We start from the raw sequence: 17,829 nt of genomic DNA, 5'->3' as shown, positions 1-17,829 counted from the left end.
CGTGCCACCGTGGTGTGAGTCGATCCTCGGCGTGAAAGATGAGCCAGTGCAGGGCAAAGAGGTTCCTCTGGAATGGACTGAGACATCTGGGGGACTCTTGCAATGGTGGTACGACCATGGAGTTCCTCTCGCCTTTCCTGTTGAGAGTGCCTCCTCTTGAGATGCGACGGGAACGCCGGGAATTCTTTCCCGTTGAAAGCAGGGAAAGGATCCCTCATCTCGAGCTACGAGGGGGAAACGGGGCTCCTCTGGATGTGGGCGGGATCATCGTGTTTCCCCTCGAGTGGAGACGGGTATGGCGGTGACTTCTTGAGTTGCAGCAAGGGTGTGAAAGACCCTTTCGAAGTTCCAGAGGTTAGGTGTCATTAGTCTCCAGACGCCTCATAGGAAATAGGCCTCATCTCGCCTGGAAGGGAGAACTTCCTGGATTTTCTCGAGTTGCGGCAGGTGTTCTCGAGTTACGACGGGGACCTCAGGGACCCGCCCTGGTGGCCTGAGGAGAGGCCAGTCCCCATGCGAGTTGCTAGGGGGCCTCTCAGGATTCCTCTCCCGTCGATTCCCGGGCCAAAAACCTTGTGTGGAGTCGGGGCCGGAACCGAGGATTCCTCTCAGGGATGACATGGATCTTTGGGTACTTCTGGAGTCTCCCCAGGGGAGTCAGGCCTCGTCTCGAGTGGGGGCATGCACGTGCGCTTTCCTTCCAGGCTGTAGCAGCAATGTCACGCTTCCCGTCGCGTGGATCAAAGGATCTGTGGTTTTCACTCGAGGCTTTCCCACAGGGCTGTCCCACGAGCCACCGTGGTGTGAGTCGATCCTCGGCGTGAAAGATGAGCCAGTGCAGGGCAAAGAGGTTCCTCTGGAATGGACTGAGACATCTGGGGGACTCTTGCAATGGTGGTACGACCATCGAGTTCCTCTCGCCTTTAATGTTGAGAGTGCCTCCTCTTGAGATGCGACGGGAACGCCGGGAATTCTTTCCCGTTGAAAGCAGGGAAAGGATCCCTCATCTCGAGCTACGAGGGGGAAACGGGGCTCCTCTGGATGTGGGCGGGACCATCGTGTTTCCCCTCGAGTGGAGACGGGTATGGCGGTGACTTCTTGAGTTGCAGCAAGGGTGTGAAAGACCCTTTCGAAGTTCCAGAGATGACGTGTCATTAGTCTCCAGACGCCTCATAGGAAATAGGCCTCATCTCGCCTGGAAGGGAGAACTTCCTGGATTTTCTCGAGTTGTGGCAGGTGTTCTCGAGTTACGACGGGGACCTCAGGGACCCGCCCTGGTGGCCTCAGGAGAGGCCAGTCCCCATGCGAGTTGCTAGGGGGCCTCTCAGGATTCCTCTCCCGTCGATTCCGGGGCCAAAAACCTTGTGTGGAGTCGGGGCCGGAACCGAGGATTCCTCTCAGGGGTGACATGGATCTTTGGGTACTTCTGGAGTCTCCCCAGGGGAGTCAGGCCTCGTCTCGAGTGGGGGCATGCACGTGCGCTTTCCTTCCAGGCTGTAGCAGCAATGTCACGCTTCCCGTCGCGTGGATCAAAGGATCTGTGGTTTTCCCTCGAGGCTTTCCCACAGGGCTGTCCCACGTGCCACCGTGGTGTGAGTCGATCCTCGGCGTGAAAGATGAGCCAGTGCAGGGCAAAGAGGTTCCTCTGGAATGGACTGAGACATCTGGGGGACTCTTGCAATGGTGGTACGACCATGGAGTTCCTCTCGCCTTTCCTGTTGAGAGTGCCTCCTCTTGAGATGCGACGGGAACGCCGGGAATTCTTTCCCGTTGAAAGCAGGGAAAGGATCCCTCATCTCGAGCTACGAGGGGGAAACGGGGCTCCTCTGGATGTGGGCGGGATCATCGTGTTTCCCCTCGAGTGGAGACGGGTATGGCGGTGACTTCTTGAGTTGCAGCAAGGGTGTGAAAGACCCTTTCGAAGTTCCAGAGGTTAGGTGTCATTAGTCTCCAGACGCCTCATAGGAAATAGGCCTCATCTCGCCTGGAAGGGAGAACTTCCTGGATTTTCTCGAGTTGCGGCAGGTGTTCTCGAGTTACGACGGGGACCTCAGGGACCCGCCCTGGTGGCCTGAGGAGAGGCCAGTCCCCATGCGAGTTGCTAGGGGGCCTCTCAGGATTCCTCTCCCGTCGATTCCCGGGCCAAAAACCTTGTGTGGAGTCGGGGCCGGAACCGAGGATTCCTCTCAGGGGTGACATGGATCTTTGGGTACTTCTGGAGTCTCCCCAGGGGAGTCAGGCCTCGTCTCGAGTGGGGGCATGCACGTGCGCTTTCCTTCCAGGCTGTAGCAGCAATGTCACGCTTCCCGTCGCGTGGATCAAAGGATCTGTGGTTTTCACTCGAGGCTTTCCCACAGGGCTGTCCCACGAGCCACCGTGGTGTGAGTCGATCCTCGGCGTGAAAGATGAGCCAGTGCAGGGCAAAGAGGTTCCTCTGGAATGGACTGAGACATCTGGGGGACTCTTGCAATGGTGGTACGACCATCGAGTTCCTCTCGCCTTTAATGTTGAGAGTGCCTCCTCTTGAGATGCGACGGGAACGCCGGGAATTCTTTCCCGTTGAAAGCAGGGAAAGGATCCCTCATCTCGAGCTACGAGGGGGAAACGGGGCTCCTCTGGATGTGGGCGGGACCATCGTGTTTCCCCTCGAGTGGAGACGGGTATGGCGGTGACTTCTTGAGTTGCAGCAAGGGTGTGAAAGACCCTTTCGAAGTTCCAGAGATGACGTGTCATTAGTCTCCAGACGCCTCATAGGAAATAGGCCTCATCTCGCCTGGAAGGGAGAACTTCCTGGATTTTCTCGAGTTGTGGCAGGTGTTCTCGAGTTACGACGGGGACCTCAGGGACCCGCCCTGGTGGCCTCAGGAGAGGCCAGTCCCCATGCGAGTTGCTAGGGGGCCTCTCAGGATTCCTCTCCCGTCGATTCCGGGGCCAAAAACCTTGTGTGGAGTCGGGGCCGGAACCGAGGATTCCTCTCAGGGGTGACATGGATCTTTGGGTACTTCTGGAGTCTCCCCAGGGGAGTCAGGCCTCGTCTCGAGTGGGGGCATGCACGTGCGCTTTCCTTCCAGGCTGTAGCAGCAATGTCACGCTTCCCGTCGCGTGGATCAAAGGATCTGTGGTTTTCACTCGAGGCTTTCCCACAGGGCTGTCCCACGAGCCACCGTGGTGTGAGTCGATCCTCGGCGTGAAAGATGAGCCAGTGCAGGGCAAAGAGGTTCCTCTGGAATGGACTGAGACATCTGGGGGACTCTTGGAATGGTGGTACGACCATGGAGTTCCTCTCGCCTTTCCTGTTGAGAGTGCCTCCTCTTGAGATGCGACGGGAACGCCGGGAATTCTTTCCCGTTGAAAGCAGGGAAAGGATCCCTCATCTCGAGCTACGAGGGGGAAACGGAGCTCCTCTGGATGTGGGCGGGACCATCGTGTTTCCCCTCGAGTGGAGACGGGTATGGCGGTGACTTCTTGAGTTGCAGCAAGGGTGTGAAAGACCCTTTCGAAGTTCCAGAGGTTAGGTGTCATTAGTCTCCAGACGCCTCATAGGAAATAGGCCTCATCTCGCCTGGAAGGGAGAACTTCCTGGATTTTCTCGAGTTGCGGCAGGTGTTCTCGAGTTACGACGGGGACCTCAGGGACCCGCCCTGGTGGCCTCAGGAGAGGCCAGTCCCCATGCGAGTTGCTAGGGGGCCTCTCACGATTCCTCTCCCGTTGATTCCGGGGCCAAAAACCTTGTGTGGAGTCGGGGCCGGAACCGAGGATTCCTCTCAGGGGTGACATGGATCTTTGGGTACTTCTGGAGTCTCCCCAGGGGAGTCAGGCCTCGTCTCGAGTGGGGGCATGCACGTGCGCTTTCCTTCCAGGCTGTAGCAGCAATGTCACGCTTCCCGTCGCGTGGATCAAAGGATCTGTGGTTTTCCCTCGAGGCTTTCCCACAGGGCTGTCCCACGTGCCACCGTGGTGTGAGTCGATCCTCGGCGTGAAAGATGAGCCAGTGCAGGGCAAAGAGGTTCCTCTGGAATGGACTGAGACATCTGGGGGACTCTTGCAATGGTGGTACGACCATGGAGTTTCTCTCGCCTTTCCTGTTGAGAGTGCCTCCTCTTGAGATGCGACGGGAACGCCGGGAATTCTTTCCCGTTGAAAGCAGGGAAAGGATCCCTCATCTCGAGCTACGAGGGGGAAACGGGGCTCCTCTGGATGTGGGCGGGATCATCGTGTTTCCCCTCGAGTGGAGACGGGTATGGCGGTGACTTCTTGAGTTGCAGCAAGGGTGTGAAAGACCCTTTCGAAGTTCCAGAGGTTAGGTGTCATTAGTCTCCAGACGCCTATGAGGAAATAGGCCTCATCTCGCCTGGAAGGGAGAACTTCCTGGATTTTCTCGAGTTGCGGCAGGTGTTCTCGAGTTACGACGGGGACCTCAGCGACCCGCCCTGGTGGCCTCAGGAGAGGCCAGTCCCCATGCGAGTTGCTAGGGGGCCTCTCAGGATTCCTCTCCCGTCGATTCTGGGGCCAAAAACCTTGTGTGGAGTCGGGGTCGGAACCGAGGATTCCTCTCAGGGGTGACATGGATCTTTGGGTACTTCTGGAGTCTCCCCAGGGGAGTCAGGCCTCGTCTCGAGTGGGGGCATGCACGTGCGCTTTCCTTCCAGGCTGTAGCAGCAATGTCACGCTTCCCGTCGCGTGGATCAAAGGATCTGTGGTTTTCCCTCGAGGCTTTCCCTCGAGGCTTTCCGACAGGGCTGTCCAACGTGCCACCGTGGTGTGAGTCGATCCTCGGCGTGAAAGATGAGCCAGTGCAGGGCAAAGAGGTTCCTCTGGAATGGACTGAGACATCTGGGGGACTCTTGCAATGGTGGTACGACCATGGAGTTCCTCTCGCCTTTCCTGTTGAGAGTGCCTCCTCTTGAGATGCGACGGGAACGCCGGGAATTCTTTCCCGTTGAAAGCAGGGAAAGGATCCCTCATCTCGAGCTACGAGGGGGAAACGGGGCTCCTCTGGATGTGGGCGGGATCATCGTGTTTCCCCTCGAGTGGAGACGGGTATGGCGGTGACTTCTTGAGTTGCAGCAAGGGTGTGAAAGACCCTTTCGAAGTTCCAGAGGTTAGGTGTCATTAGTCTCCAGACGCCTCATAGGAAATAGGCCTCATCTCGCCTGGAAGGGAGAACTTCCTGGACTTTCTCGAGTTGCGGCAGGTGTTCTCGAGTTACGACGGGGACCTCAGGGACCCGCCCTGGTGGCCTGAGGAGAGGCCAGTCCCCATGCGAGTTGCTAGGGGGCCTCTCAGGATTCCTCTCCCGTCGATTCCCGGGCCAAAAACCTTGTGTGGAGTCGGGGCCGGAACCGAGGATTCCTCTCAGGGCTGACATGGATCTTTGGGTACTTCTGGAGTCTCCCCAGGGGAGTCAGGCCTCGTCTCGAGTGGGGGCATGCACGTGCGCTTTCCTTCCAGGCTGTAGCAGCAATGTCACGCTTCCCGTCGCGTGGATCAAAGGATCTGTGGTTTTCACTCGAGGCTTTCCCACAGGGCTGTCCCACGAGCCACCGTGGTGTGAGTCGATCCTCGGCGTGAAAGATGAGCCAGTGCAGGGCAAAGAGGTTCCTCTGGAATGGACTGAGACATCTGGGGGACTCTTGCAATGGTGGTACGACCATGGAGTTCCTCTCGCCTTTAATGTTGAGAGTGCCTCCTCTTGAGATGCGACGGGAACGCCGGGAATTCTTTCCCGTTGAAAGCAGGGAAAGGATCCCTCATCTCGAGCTACGAGGGGGAAACGGGGCTCCTCTGGATGTGGGCGGGACCATCGTGTTTCCCCTCGAGTGGAGACGGGTATGGCGGTGACTTCTTGAGTTGCAGCAAGGGTGTGAAAGACCCTTTCGAAGTTCCAGAGATGACGTGTCATTAGTCTCCAGACGCCTCATAGGAAATAGGCCTCATCTCGCCTGGAAGGGAGAACTTCCTGGATTTTCTCGAGTTGTGGCAGGTGTTCTCGAGTTACGACGGGGACCTCAGGGACCCGCCCTGGTGGCCTCAGGAGAGGCCAGTCCCCATGCGAGTTGCTAGGGGGCCTCTCAGGATTCCTCTCCCGTCGATTTCGGGGCCAAAAATCTTGTGTGGAGTCGGGTCCGGAACGGAGGATTCCTCTCAGGGGTGACATGGATCTTTGGGTACTTCTGGAGTCTCCCCAGGGGAGTCACGCCTCGTCTCGAGTGGGGGCATGCACGTGCGCTTTCCTTCCAGGCTGTAGCAGCAATGTCACGCCTCCCGTCGCGTGGATCAAAGGATCTGTGGTTTTCCCTCGAGGCTTTCCCTCGAGGCTTTCCCACAGGGCTGTCCCACGTGCCACCGTGGTGTGAGTCGATCCTCGGCGTGAAAGATGAGCCAGTGCAGGGCAAAGAGGTTCCTCTGGAATGGACTGAGACATCTGGGGGACTCTTGCAATGGTGGTACGACCATGGAGTTCCTCTCGCCTTTCCTGTTGAGAGTGCCTCCTCTTGAGATGCGACGGGAACGCCGGGAATTCTTTCCCGTTGAAAGCAGGGAAAGGATCCCTCATCTCGAGCTACGAGGGGGAAACGGGGCTCCTCTGGATGTGGGCGGGACCATCGTGTTTCCCCTCGAGTGGAGACGGGTATGGCGGTGACTTCTTGAGTTGCAGCAAGGGTGTGAAAGACCCTTTCGAAGTTCCAGAGGTTAGGTGTCATTAGTCTCCAGACGCCTCATCGGAAATAGGCCTCATCTTGCCTGGAAGGGAGAACTTCCTGGATTTTCTCGAGTTGCGGCAGGTGTTCTCGAGTTACGACGGGGACCTCAGGGACCCGCCCTTGTGGCCTCAGGAGAGGCCAGTCCCCATGCGGGTTGCTAGGGGGCCTCTCGGGATTCCTCTCCCGTCGATACCGGGGCCAAAAACCTTGTGTGGAGTCAGGGCAGGAACCGAGGATTCCTCTCAGGGGCTGACATGGATCTGTGGGTACTTCTGGAGTCTCCCAAGGGGAGTCAGGCCTCGTCTCGAGTCGGGGCATGCACGTGCGCTTTCCTTCCAGGCTGTAGCAGCAATGTCACGCTTCCCGTCGCGTGGATCAAAGGATCTGTGGTTTTCCCTCGAGGCTTTCCCACAGGGCTGTCCCACGTGCCACCGTGGTGTGAGTCGATCCTCGGCGTGAAAGATGAGCCAGTGCAGGACAAAGAGGTTCCTCTGGAATGGACTGAGACATCTGGGGGACTCTTGGAATCGTGGTACGACCATGGAGTTCCTCTCGCCTTTCCTGTTGAGAGTGCCTCCTCTTGAAATGCGACGGGAACGCCGGAAATTCGTTCCCGTTGAAAGCAGGGAAAGGATCCCTCATCTCGAGCAACGAGGGGGAAACGGGGATCCTCTGGATGTGGGCGGGACCATCGTGCTTCCTCTCGAGTGGAGACGGGTATGGCGGTGAACTTCTTGAGTTGCAGCAAGGTTGTGAAAGACCCTTTCGAAGTTCCAGAGGTTAGGTGTCATTAGTCTCCAGACGCCTCATCGGAAATAGGCCTCATCTCGCCTGGAAGGGAGAACTTCCTGGATTATCTCGAGATGAGGCAGGTGTTCTCGAGTTACGACGGGGACCTCAGAGACCCGCCCTGGTGGCCTCAGGAGAGGCCAGTCCCCATGCGAGGTGCTAGGGGGCCTCTCCGGATTCCTCTCCCGTCGATACCGGGGCCAAAAACCTTGTGTGGAGTCAGGGCCGGAACCGAGGATTCCTCTCAGGGGCTGACATGGATCTTTGGGTACTTCTGGAGTCTCCCCAGGGGAGTCAGGCCTCGTCTCGAGTGGGGGCATGCACGTGCGCTTTCCTTCCAGGCTGTAGCAGCAATGTCACGCTTCCCGTCGCGTGGATCAAAGGATCTGTGCTTTTCCCTCGAGGCTTTCCCTCGAGGCTTTCCCACAGGGCTGTCCCACGTGCCACCGTGGTGTGAGTCGATCCTCGGCGTGAAAGATGAGCCAGTGCAGGGCAAAGAGCTTCCTCTGGAATGGACTGAGACATCTGGGGGACTCTTGGAATGGTGGTACGACCATGGAGTTCCTCTCGCCTTTCCTGTTGAGAGTGCCTCCTCTTGAGATGCGACGGGAACGCCGGGAATTCTTTCCCGTTGAAAGCAGGGAAAGGATCCCTCATCTCGAGCTACGAGGGGGAAACGGGGCTCCTCTGGAAGTGGGCGGGACCATCGTGCTTCCTCTCGAGTGGAGACGGGTATGGCGGTGAACTTCTTGAGTTGAAGCAAGGGTGTGAAAGACCCTTTCGAAGTTCCAGAGGTTAGGTGTCATTAGTCTCCAGACGCCTCATCGGAAATAGGCCTCATCTCGCCTGGAAGGGAGAACTTCCTGGATTTTCTCGAGTTGCGGCAGGTGTTCTCGAGTTACGACGGGGACCTCAGGGACCCGCCCTGGTGGCCTCAGGAGAGGCCAGTTCCCATGCGAGTTGCTAGGGGGCCTCTCGGGATTCCTCTCCCGTCGATACCGGGGCCAAAAACCTTGTGTGGAGTCTGGGCCGGAACCGAGGATTCCTCTCAGGGGCTGACATGGATCTGTGGATACTTCTGGAGTCTCCCCAGGGGAGTCAGGCCTCGTCTCAAGTCGGGGCATGCACGTGCGCTTTCCTTCCAGGCTGTAGCAGCAATGTCAGGCTTCCCGTCGCGTGGATCAAAGGATCTGTGGTTTTCGCTCGAGGCTTTCCCACAGGGCTGTCCCACGTGCCACCGTGGTGTGAGTCGATCCTCGGCGTGAAAGATGAGCCAGTGCAGGGCAAAGAGCTTCCTGTGGAATGGACTGAGACATCTGGGGGTCTCTTGGAATCGTGGTACGACCATGGAGTTCCTCTCGCCTTTCCTGTTGAGAGTGCCTCCTCTTGAGATGCGACGGGAACGCCGGGAATTCTTTCCCGTTGAAAGCAGGGAAAGGATCCCTCATCTCGAGCTACGAGGGGGAAACGGGGCTCCTCTGGAAGTGGGCGGGACTATCGTGCTTCTACTCGAGTGGAGACGGGTATGGCGGTGAAGTTCTTGAGTTGCAGCAAGGGTGTGAAAGACCCTTTCGAAGTTCCAGAGGTTAGGTGTCATTAGTCTCCAGACGCCTCATCGGAAATAGGCCTCATCTCGCCTGTTAGGGAGAACTTCCTGGATTTTCTCGAGTTGCGGCAGGTGTTCTCGAGTTACGACGGGGAACTCAGGGACCCGCCCTGGTGGCCTCAGGAGAGGCCAGTCCCCATGCGAGTTGCTAGGGGGCCCCTGGGGATTCCTCTCCCGTCGATACCGGGGCCAAAAACCTTGTTTGGAGTCAGGGGCGGAACCGAGGGTTCCTCTCAGGGGCTGACATGGATCTGTGGGTTCTTCTGGAGTCTCCCCAGGGGAGTCAGGCCTCGTCTCAAGTCGGGGCATGCACGTGCGCTTTCCTTCCAGGCTTTAGCAGCAATGTCAGGCTTCCCGTCCCGTGGATCAAAGGATCTGTGGTTTTCCCTTGAGGCTTTCCCACAGGGCTGTCCCACGTGCCACCGTGGTGTGAGTCGATCCTCGGCGTGAAAGATGAGCCAGTGCAGGGCAAAGAGGTTCCTCTGGAATGGACTGAGACATCTGGGGGACTCTTGGAATGGTGGTACGACCATGGAGTTCCTCTCGCCTTTCCTGTTGAGAGTGCCTCCTCTTGAGATGCGACGGGAACGCCGGGAATTCTTTCCCGTTGAAAGCAGGGAGAGGATCCCTCATCTCGAGCTACGAGGGGGAAACGGGGCTCCTCTGGATGTGGGCGGGACCATCGTGCTTCCTCTCGAGTGGAGACGGGTATGGCGGTGAACTTCGTGAGTTGCAGCAAGGGTGTGAAAGACCCTTTCGAAGTTCCAGAGGTTGGGTGTCGTTAGTCTCCAGACGCCTCATCGGAAATAGGCCTCATCTCGCCTGGAAGGGAGAACTTCCTGGATTTTCTCGAGTTGCGGCAGGTGTTCTCGAGTTACGACGGGGACCTCAGGGACCCGCCCTGGTGGCCTCAGGAGAGGCCAGTCCCCATGCGGGTTGCTAGGGGGCCTCTCGGGATTCCTCTCCCGTCGATACCGGGGCGAAAAACATTGTGTGGAGTCAGGGCAGGAACCGAGGATTCCTCTCAGGGGCTGACATGGATCTGTGGGTACTTCTGGAGTATCCCCAGGGGAGTCAGCCCTCGTCTCGAGTCGGGGCATGCACGTGCGCTTTCCTTCCAGGCTGTAGCAGGAATGTCACGCTTCCCGTCGCGTGGATCAAAGGATCTGTGTTTTTCCCTCGAGGCTTTCCCACAGGGCTGTCCCACGTGCCACCGTGGTGTGAGTCGATCTTCGGCGTGAAAGATGAGCCAGTGCAGGGCAAAGAGGTTCCTCTGGAATGGACTGAGACATCTGGGGGACTCTTGGAATGGTGGTACGACCATGGAGTTCCTCTCGCCTTTCCTGTTGAGAGTGCCTCCTCTTGAAATGCGACGGGAACGCCGGAAATTCGTTCCCGTTGAAAGCAGGGAAAGGATCCCTCATCTCGAGCTAGGAGGGGGAAACGGGGCTCCTCTGGATATGGGCGGGACCATCGTGCTTCCTCTCGAGTGGAGACGGGTATGGCGGTGAAGTTCTTGAGTTGCAGCAAGGGTGTGAAAGACCCTTTCGAAGTTCCAGAGGTTAGGTGTCATTAGTCTCCAGACGCCTCATCGGAAATAGGCCTCATCTCGCCTGGAAGGGAGAACTTCCTGGATTTTCTCGAGTTGCGGCAGGTGTTCTCGAGTTACGACGGGGAACTCAGGGACCCGCCCTGGTGGCCTCAGGAGAGGCCAGTCCCCATGCGAGTTGCTAGGGGGCCCCTGGGGATTCCTCTCCCGTCGATACCGGGGCCAAAAACCTTGTGTGGAGTCAGGGGCGGAACCGAGGGTTCCTCTCAGGGGCTGACATGGATCTGTGGGTTCTTCTGGAGTCTCCCCAGGGGAGTCAGGCCTCGTCTCAAGTCGGGGCATGCACGTGCGCTTTCCTTCCAGGCTTTAGCAGCAATGTCAGGCTTCCCGTCCCGTGGATCAAAGGATCTGTGGTTTTCCCTTGAGGCTTTCCCACAGGGCTGTCCCACGTGCCACCGTGGTGTGAGTCGATCCTCGGCGTGAAAGATGAGCCAGTGCAGGGCAAAGAGGTTCCTCTGGAATGGACTGAGACATCTGGGGGACTCTTGGAATGGTGGTACGACCATGGAGTTCCTCTCGCCTTTCCTGTTGAGAGTGCCTCCTCTTGAGATGCGACGGGAACGCCGGGAATTGTTTCCCGTTGAAAGCAGGGAGAGGATCCCTCATCTCGAGCTACGAGGGGGAAACGGGGCTCCTCTGGATGTGGGCGGGACCATCGTGCTTCCTCTCGAGTGGAGACGGGTATGGCGGTGAACTTCGTGAGTTGCAGCAAGGGTGGGAAAGACCCTTTCGAAGTTCCAGAGGTTGGGTGTCATTAGTCTCCAGACGCCTCATCGGAAATAGGCCTCATCTCGCCTGGAAGGGAGAACTTCCTGGATTTTCTCGAGTTGCGGCAGGTGTTCTCGAGTTACGACGGGGACCTCAGGGACCCGCCCTGGTGGCCTCAGGAGAGGCCAGTCCCCATGCGGGTTGCTAGGGGGCCTCTCGGGATTCCTCTCCCGTCGATACCGGGGCCAAAAACCTTGTGTGAAGTCAGGGCAGGAACCGGAGATTCCTTTCAGGGGCTGACATGGATCTGTGGGTACTTCTGGAGTCTCCCAAGGGGAGGCAGGCCTCGTCTCGAGTCGGGGCATGCACGTGCGCTTTCCTTCCATGCTGTAGCAGCAATGTCACGCTTCCCGTCGCATGGATCAAAGGATCTGTGGTTTTCCCTCGAGGCTTTCCCACAGGGCTGTCCCACGTGCCACCTTGGTGTGAGTCGATCCTCGGCTTGAAAGATGAGCCATTGCAAGACAAAGAGTTTCCTCTGGAATGGACTGAGACATCTGGGGGACTCTTGGAATCGTGGTACGACCATGGAGTTCCTCTCGCCTTTCCTGTTGAGAGTGCCTCCTCTTGAAATGCGACGGGAACGCCGGAAATTCGTTCCCGTTGAAAGCAGGGAAAGGATCCCTCATCTCGAGCTAGGAGGGGGAAACGGGGCTCCTCTGGATGTGGGCGGGACCATCGTGCTTCCTCTCGAGTGGAGACGGGTATGGCGGTGAACTTCTTGAGTTGCAGCAAGGGTGTGAAAGACCCTTTCGAAGTTCCAGAGGTTAGGTGTCATTAGTCTCCAGACGCCTCATCGGAAATAGGCCTCATCTCGCCTGGAAGGGAGAACTTCCTGGAATTTCTCGAGTTGCGGCAGGTGTTCTCGAGTTACGACGGGGAACTCAGGGACCCGCCCTGGTGGCCTCAGGAGAGGCCAGTCCCCATGCGAGTTGCTAGGGGGCCCCTGGGGATTCCTCTCCCGTCGATACCGGGGCCAAAAACCTTGTGTGGAGTCAGGGGCGGAACCGAGGGTTCCTCTCAGGGGCTGACATGGATCTGTGGGTTCTTCTGGAGTCTCCCCAGGGGAGTCAGGCCTCGTCTCAAGTCGGGGCATGCACGTGCGCTTTCCTTCCAGGCTTTAGCAGCAATGTCAGGCTTCCCGTCCCGTGGATCAAAGGATCTGTGGTTTTCCCTTGAGGCTTTCCCACAGGGCTGTCCCACGTGCCACCGTGGTGTGAGTCGATCCTCGGCGTGAAAGATGAGCCAGTGCAGGGCAAAGAGGTTCCTCTGGAATGGACTGAGACATCTGGGGGACTCTTGGAATGGTGGTACGACCATGGAGTTCCTCTCGCCTTTCCTGTTGAGAGTGCCTCCTCTTGAGATGCGACGGGAACGCCGGGAATTCTTTCCCGTTGAAAGCAGGGAGAGGATCCCTCATCTCAGGCTACGAGGGGGAAACGGGGCTCCTCTGGATGTGGGCGGGACCATCGTGCTTCCTCTCGAGTGGAGACGGGTATGGCGGTGAACTTCGTGAGTTGCAGCAAGGGTGTGAAAGACCCTTTCGAAGTTCCAGAGGTTGGGTGTCGTTAGTCTCCAGACGCCTCATCGGAAATAGGCCTCATCTCGCCTGGAAGGGAGAACTTCCTGGATTTTCTCGAGTTGCGGCAGGTGTTCTCGAGTTACGACGGGGACCTCAGGGACCCGCCCTGGTGGCCTCAGGAGAGGCCAGTCCCCATGCGGGTTGCTAGGGGGCCTCTCGGGATTCCTCTCCCGTCGATACCGGGGCCAAAAACCTTGTGTGAAGTCAGGGCAGGAACCGGAGATTCCTCTCAGGGGCTGACATGGATCTGTGGGTACTTCTGGAGTCTCCCAAGGGGAGTCAGGCCTCGTCTCGAGTCGGGGCATGCACGTGCGCTTTCCTTCCAGGCTGTAGCAGCAATGTCAGGCTTCCCGTCGCGTGGATCAAAGGATCTGTGGTTTTCGCTCGAGGCTTTCCCACAGGGCTGTCCCACGTGCCACCGTGGTGTGAGTCGATCCTCGGCGTGAAAGATGAGCCAGTGCAGGGCAAAGAGCTTCCTGTGGAATGGACTGAGACTTCTGGGGGTCTCTTGGAATCGTGGTACGACCATGGAGTTCCTCTCGCCTTTCCTGTTGAGAGTGCCTCCTCTTGAGATGCGACGGGAACGCCGGGAATTCTTTCCCGTTGAAAGCAGGGAAAGGATACCTCATCCTGAGCTAGGAGGGGGAAACGGGGCTCCTCTGGATGTGGGCGGGACCATCGTGCTACCTCTCGAGTGGAGACGGGTATGGCGGTGAACTTCTTGAGTTGCAGCAAGGGTGTGAAAGATCCTTTCCAAGTTCCAGAGGTTGGGTGTCGTTAGTCTCCAGACGCCTCATCGGAAATAGGCCTCATCTCGCCTGGAAGGGAGAACTTCCTGGATTTTCTCGAGTTGCGGCAGGTGTTCTCGAGTTACGACGGGGACCTCAGGGACCCGCCCTGGTGGCCTCAGGAGAGGCCAGTCCCCATGCGGGTTGCTAGGGGGCCTCTCGGGATTCCTCTCCCGTCGATACCGGGGCGAAAAACATTGTGTGGAGTCAGGGCAGGAACCGAGGATTCCTCTCAGGGGCTGACATGGATCTGTGGGTACTTCTGGAGTATCCCCAGGGGAGTCAGCCCTCGTCTCGAGTCGGGGCATGCACGTGCGCTTTCCTTCCAGGCTGTAGCAGGAATGTCACGCTTCCCGTCGCGTGGATCAAAGGATCTGTGTTTTTCCCTCGAGGCTTTCCCACAGGGCTGTCCCACGTGCCACCGTGGTGTGAGTCGATCTTCGGCGTGAAAGATGAGCCAGTGCAGGGCAAAGAGGTTCCTCTGGAATGGACTGAGACATCTGGGGGACTCTTGGAATGGTGGTACGACCATGGAGTTGCTCTCGCCTTTCCTGTTGAGAGTGCCTCCTCTTGAGATGCGACGGGAACGCCGGGAATTCTTTCCCGTTGAAAGCAGGGAAAGGATCCCTCATCTCGAGCTACGAGGGGGAAACGGGGCTCCTCTGGAAGTGGGCGGGACTATCGTGCTTCTACTCGAGTGGAGACGGGTATGGCGGTGAAGTTCTTGAGTTGCAGCAAGGGTGTGAAAGACCCTTTCGAAGTTCCAGAGGTTAGGTGTCATTAGTCTCCAGACGCCTCATCGGAAATAGGCCTCATCTCGCCTGGAAGGGAGAACTTCCTGGATTTTCTCGAGTTGCGGCAGGTGTTCTAGAGTTACGACGGGGAACTCAGGGACCCGCCCTGGTGGCCTCAGGAGAGGCCAGTCCCCATGCGAGTTGCTAGGGGGCCCCTGGGGATTCCTCTCCCGTCGATACCGGGGCCAAAAACCTTGTGTGGAGTCAGGGGCGGAACCGAGGGTTCCTCTCAGGGGCTGACATGGATCTGTGGGTTCTTCTGGAGTCTCCCCAGGGGAGTCAGGCCTCGTCTCAAGTCGGGGCATGCACGTGCGCTTTCCTTCCAGGCTTTAGCAGCAATGTCAGGCTTCCCGTCCCGTGGATCAAAGGATCTGTGGTTTTCCCTTGAGGCTTTCCCACAGGGCTGTCCCACGTGCCACCGTGGTGTGAGTCGATCCTCGGCGTGAAAGATGAGCCAGTGCAGGGCAAAGAGGTTCCTCTGGAATGGACTGAGACATCTGGGGGACTCTTGGAATGGTGGTACGACCATGGAGTTCCTCTCGCCTTTCCTGTTGAGAGTGCCTCCTCTTGAGATGCGACGGGAACGCCGGGAATTCTTTCCCGTTGAAAGCAGGGAGAGGATCCCTCATCTCGAGCTACGAGGGGGAAACGGGGCTCCTCTGGATGTGGGCGGGACCATCGTGCTTCCTCTCGAGTGGAGACGGGTATGGCGGTGAACTTCGTGAGTTGCAGCAAGGGTGTGAAAGACCCTTTCGAAGTTCCAGAGGTTGGGTGTCATTAGTCTCCAGACGCCTCATCGGAAATAGGCCTCATCTCGCCTGGAAGGGAGAACTTCCTGGATTTTCTCGAGTTGCGGCAGGTGTTCTCGAGTTACGACGGGGACCTCAGGGACCCGCCCTGGTGGCCTCAGGAGAGGCCAGTCCCCATGCGGGTTGCTAGGGGGCCTCTCGGGATTCCTCTCCCGTCGATACCGGGGCCAAAAACCTTGTGTGAAGTCAGGGCAGGAACCGGAGATTCCTCTCTGGGGCTGACATGGATCTGTGGGTACTTCTGGAGTCTCCCAAGGGGAGTCAGGCCTCGTCTCGAGTCGGGGCATGCACGTGCGCTTTCCTTCCATGCTGTAGCAGCAATGTCACGCTTCCCGTCGCGTGGATCAAAGGATCTGTGGTTTTCCCTCGAGGCTTTCCCACAGGGCTGTCCCACGTGCCACCTTGGTGTGAGTCGATCCTCGGCGTGAAAGATGAGCCAGTGCAGGACAAAGAGGTTCCTCTGGAATGGACTGAGACATCTGGGGGACTCTTGGAATCGTGGTACGACCATGGAGTTCCTCTCGCCTTTCCTGTTGAGAGTGCCTCCTCTTGAGATGCGACGGGAACGCCGGGAATTCTTTCCCGTTGAAAGCAGGGAGAGGATCCCTCATCTCGAGCTACGAGGGGGAAACGGGGCTCCTCTGGATGTGGGCGGGACCATCGTGCTTCCTCTCGAGTGGAGACGGGTATGGCGGTGAAGTTCTTGAGTTGCAGCAAGGGTGTGAAAGACCCTTTCGAAGTTCCAGAGGTTAGGTGTCATTAGTCTCCAGACGCCTCATCGGAAATAGGCCTCATCTCGCCTGGAAGGGAGAACTTCCTGGATTTTCTCGAGTTGCGGCAGGTGTTCTCGAGTTACGACGGGGAACTCAGGGACCCGCCCTGGTGGCCTCAGGAGAGGCCAGTCCCCATGCGAGTTGCTAGGGGGCCCCTGGGGATTCCTCTCCCGTCGATACCGGGGCCAAAAACCTTGTGTGGAGTCAGGGGCGGAACCGAGGGTTCCTCTCAGGGGCTGACATGGATCTGTGGGTACTTCTGGAGTCTCCCCAGGGGAGTCAGGCCTCGTCTCAAGTCGGGGCATGCACGTGCGCTTTCCTTCCAGGCTTTAGCAGCAATGTCAGGCTTCCCGTCCCGTGGATCAAAGGATCTGTGGTTTTCCCTTGAGGCTTTCCCACAGGGCTGTCCCACGTGCCACCGTGGTGTGAGTCGATCCTCGGCGTGAAAGATGAGCCAGTGCAGGGCAAAGAGGTTCCTCTGGAATGGACTGAGACATCTGGGGGACTCTTGGAATGGTGGTACGACCATGGAGTTCCTCTCGCCTTTCCTGTTGAGAGTGCCTCCTCTTGAGATGCGACGGGAACGCCGGGAATTCTTTCCCGTTGAAAGCAGGGAGAGGATCCCTCATCTCGAGCTACGAGGGGGAAACGGGGCTCCTCTGGATGTGGGCGGGACCATCGTGCTTCCTCTCGAGTGGAGACGGGTATGGCGGTGAACTTCGTGAGTTGCAGCAAGGGTGTGAAAGACCCTTTCGAAGTTCCAGAGGTTGGGTGTCATTAGTCTCCAGACGCCTCATCGGAAATAGGCCTCATCTCGCCTGGAAGGGAGAACTTCCTGGATTTTCTCGAGTTGCGGCAGGTGTTCTCGAGTTACGACGGGGACCTCAGGGACCCGCGCTGGTGGCCTCAGGAGAGGCCAGTCCCCATGCGGGTTGCTAGGGGGCCTCTCGGGATTCCTCTCCCGTCGATACCGGGGCCAAAAACCTTGTGTGAAGTCAGGGCAGGAACCGGAGATTCCTCTCTGGGGCTGACATGGATCTGTGGGTACTTCTGGAGTCTCCCAAGGGGAGTCAGGCCTCGTCTCGAGTCGGGGCATGCACGTGCGCTTTCCTTCCATGCTGTAGCAGCAATGTCACGCTTCCCGTCGCGTGGATCAAAGGATCTGTGGTTTTCCCTCGAGGCTTTCCCACAGGGCTGTCCCACGTGCCACCTTGGTGTGAGTCGATCCTCGGCGTGAAAGATGAGCCAGTGCAGGACAAAGAGGTTCCTCTGGAATGGACTGAGACATCTGGGGGACTCTTGGAATCGTGGTACGACCATGGAGTTCCTCTCGCCTTTCCTGTTGAGAGTGCCTCCTCTTGAAATGCGACGGGAACGCCGGAAATTCGTTCCCGTTGAAAGCAGGGAAAGGATCCCTCATCTCGAGCTAGGAGGGGGAAACGGGGCTCCTCTGGATGTGGGCGGGACCATCGTGCTTCCTCTCGAGTGGAGACGGGTATGGCGGTGAACTTCTTGAGTTGCAGCAAGGTTGTGAAAGACCCTTTCGAAGTTCCAGAGGTTAGGTGTCATTAGTCTCCAGACGCCTCATCGGAAATAGGCCTCATCTC

Source organism: Capricornis sumatraensis, chromosome 14 (assembly GCF_032405125.1).
Source record: "Capricornis sumatraensis isolate serow.1 chromosome 14, serow.2, whole genome shotgun sequence".
In the NCBI taxonomy this organism is placed as follows: Eukaryota; Metazoa; Chordata; class Mammalia; order Artiodactyla; family Bovidae; genus Capricornis; species Capricornis sumatraensis.
Note: the sequence above shows the minus strand (reverse complement) of the source record.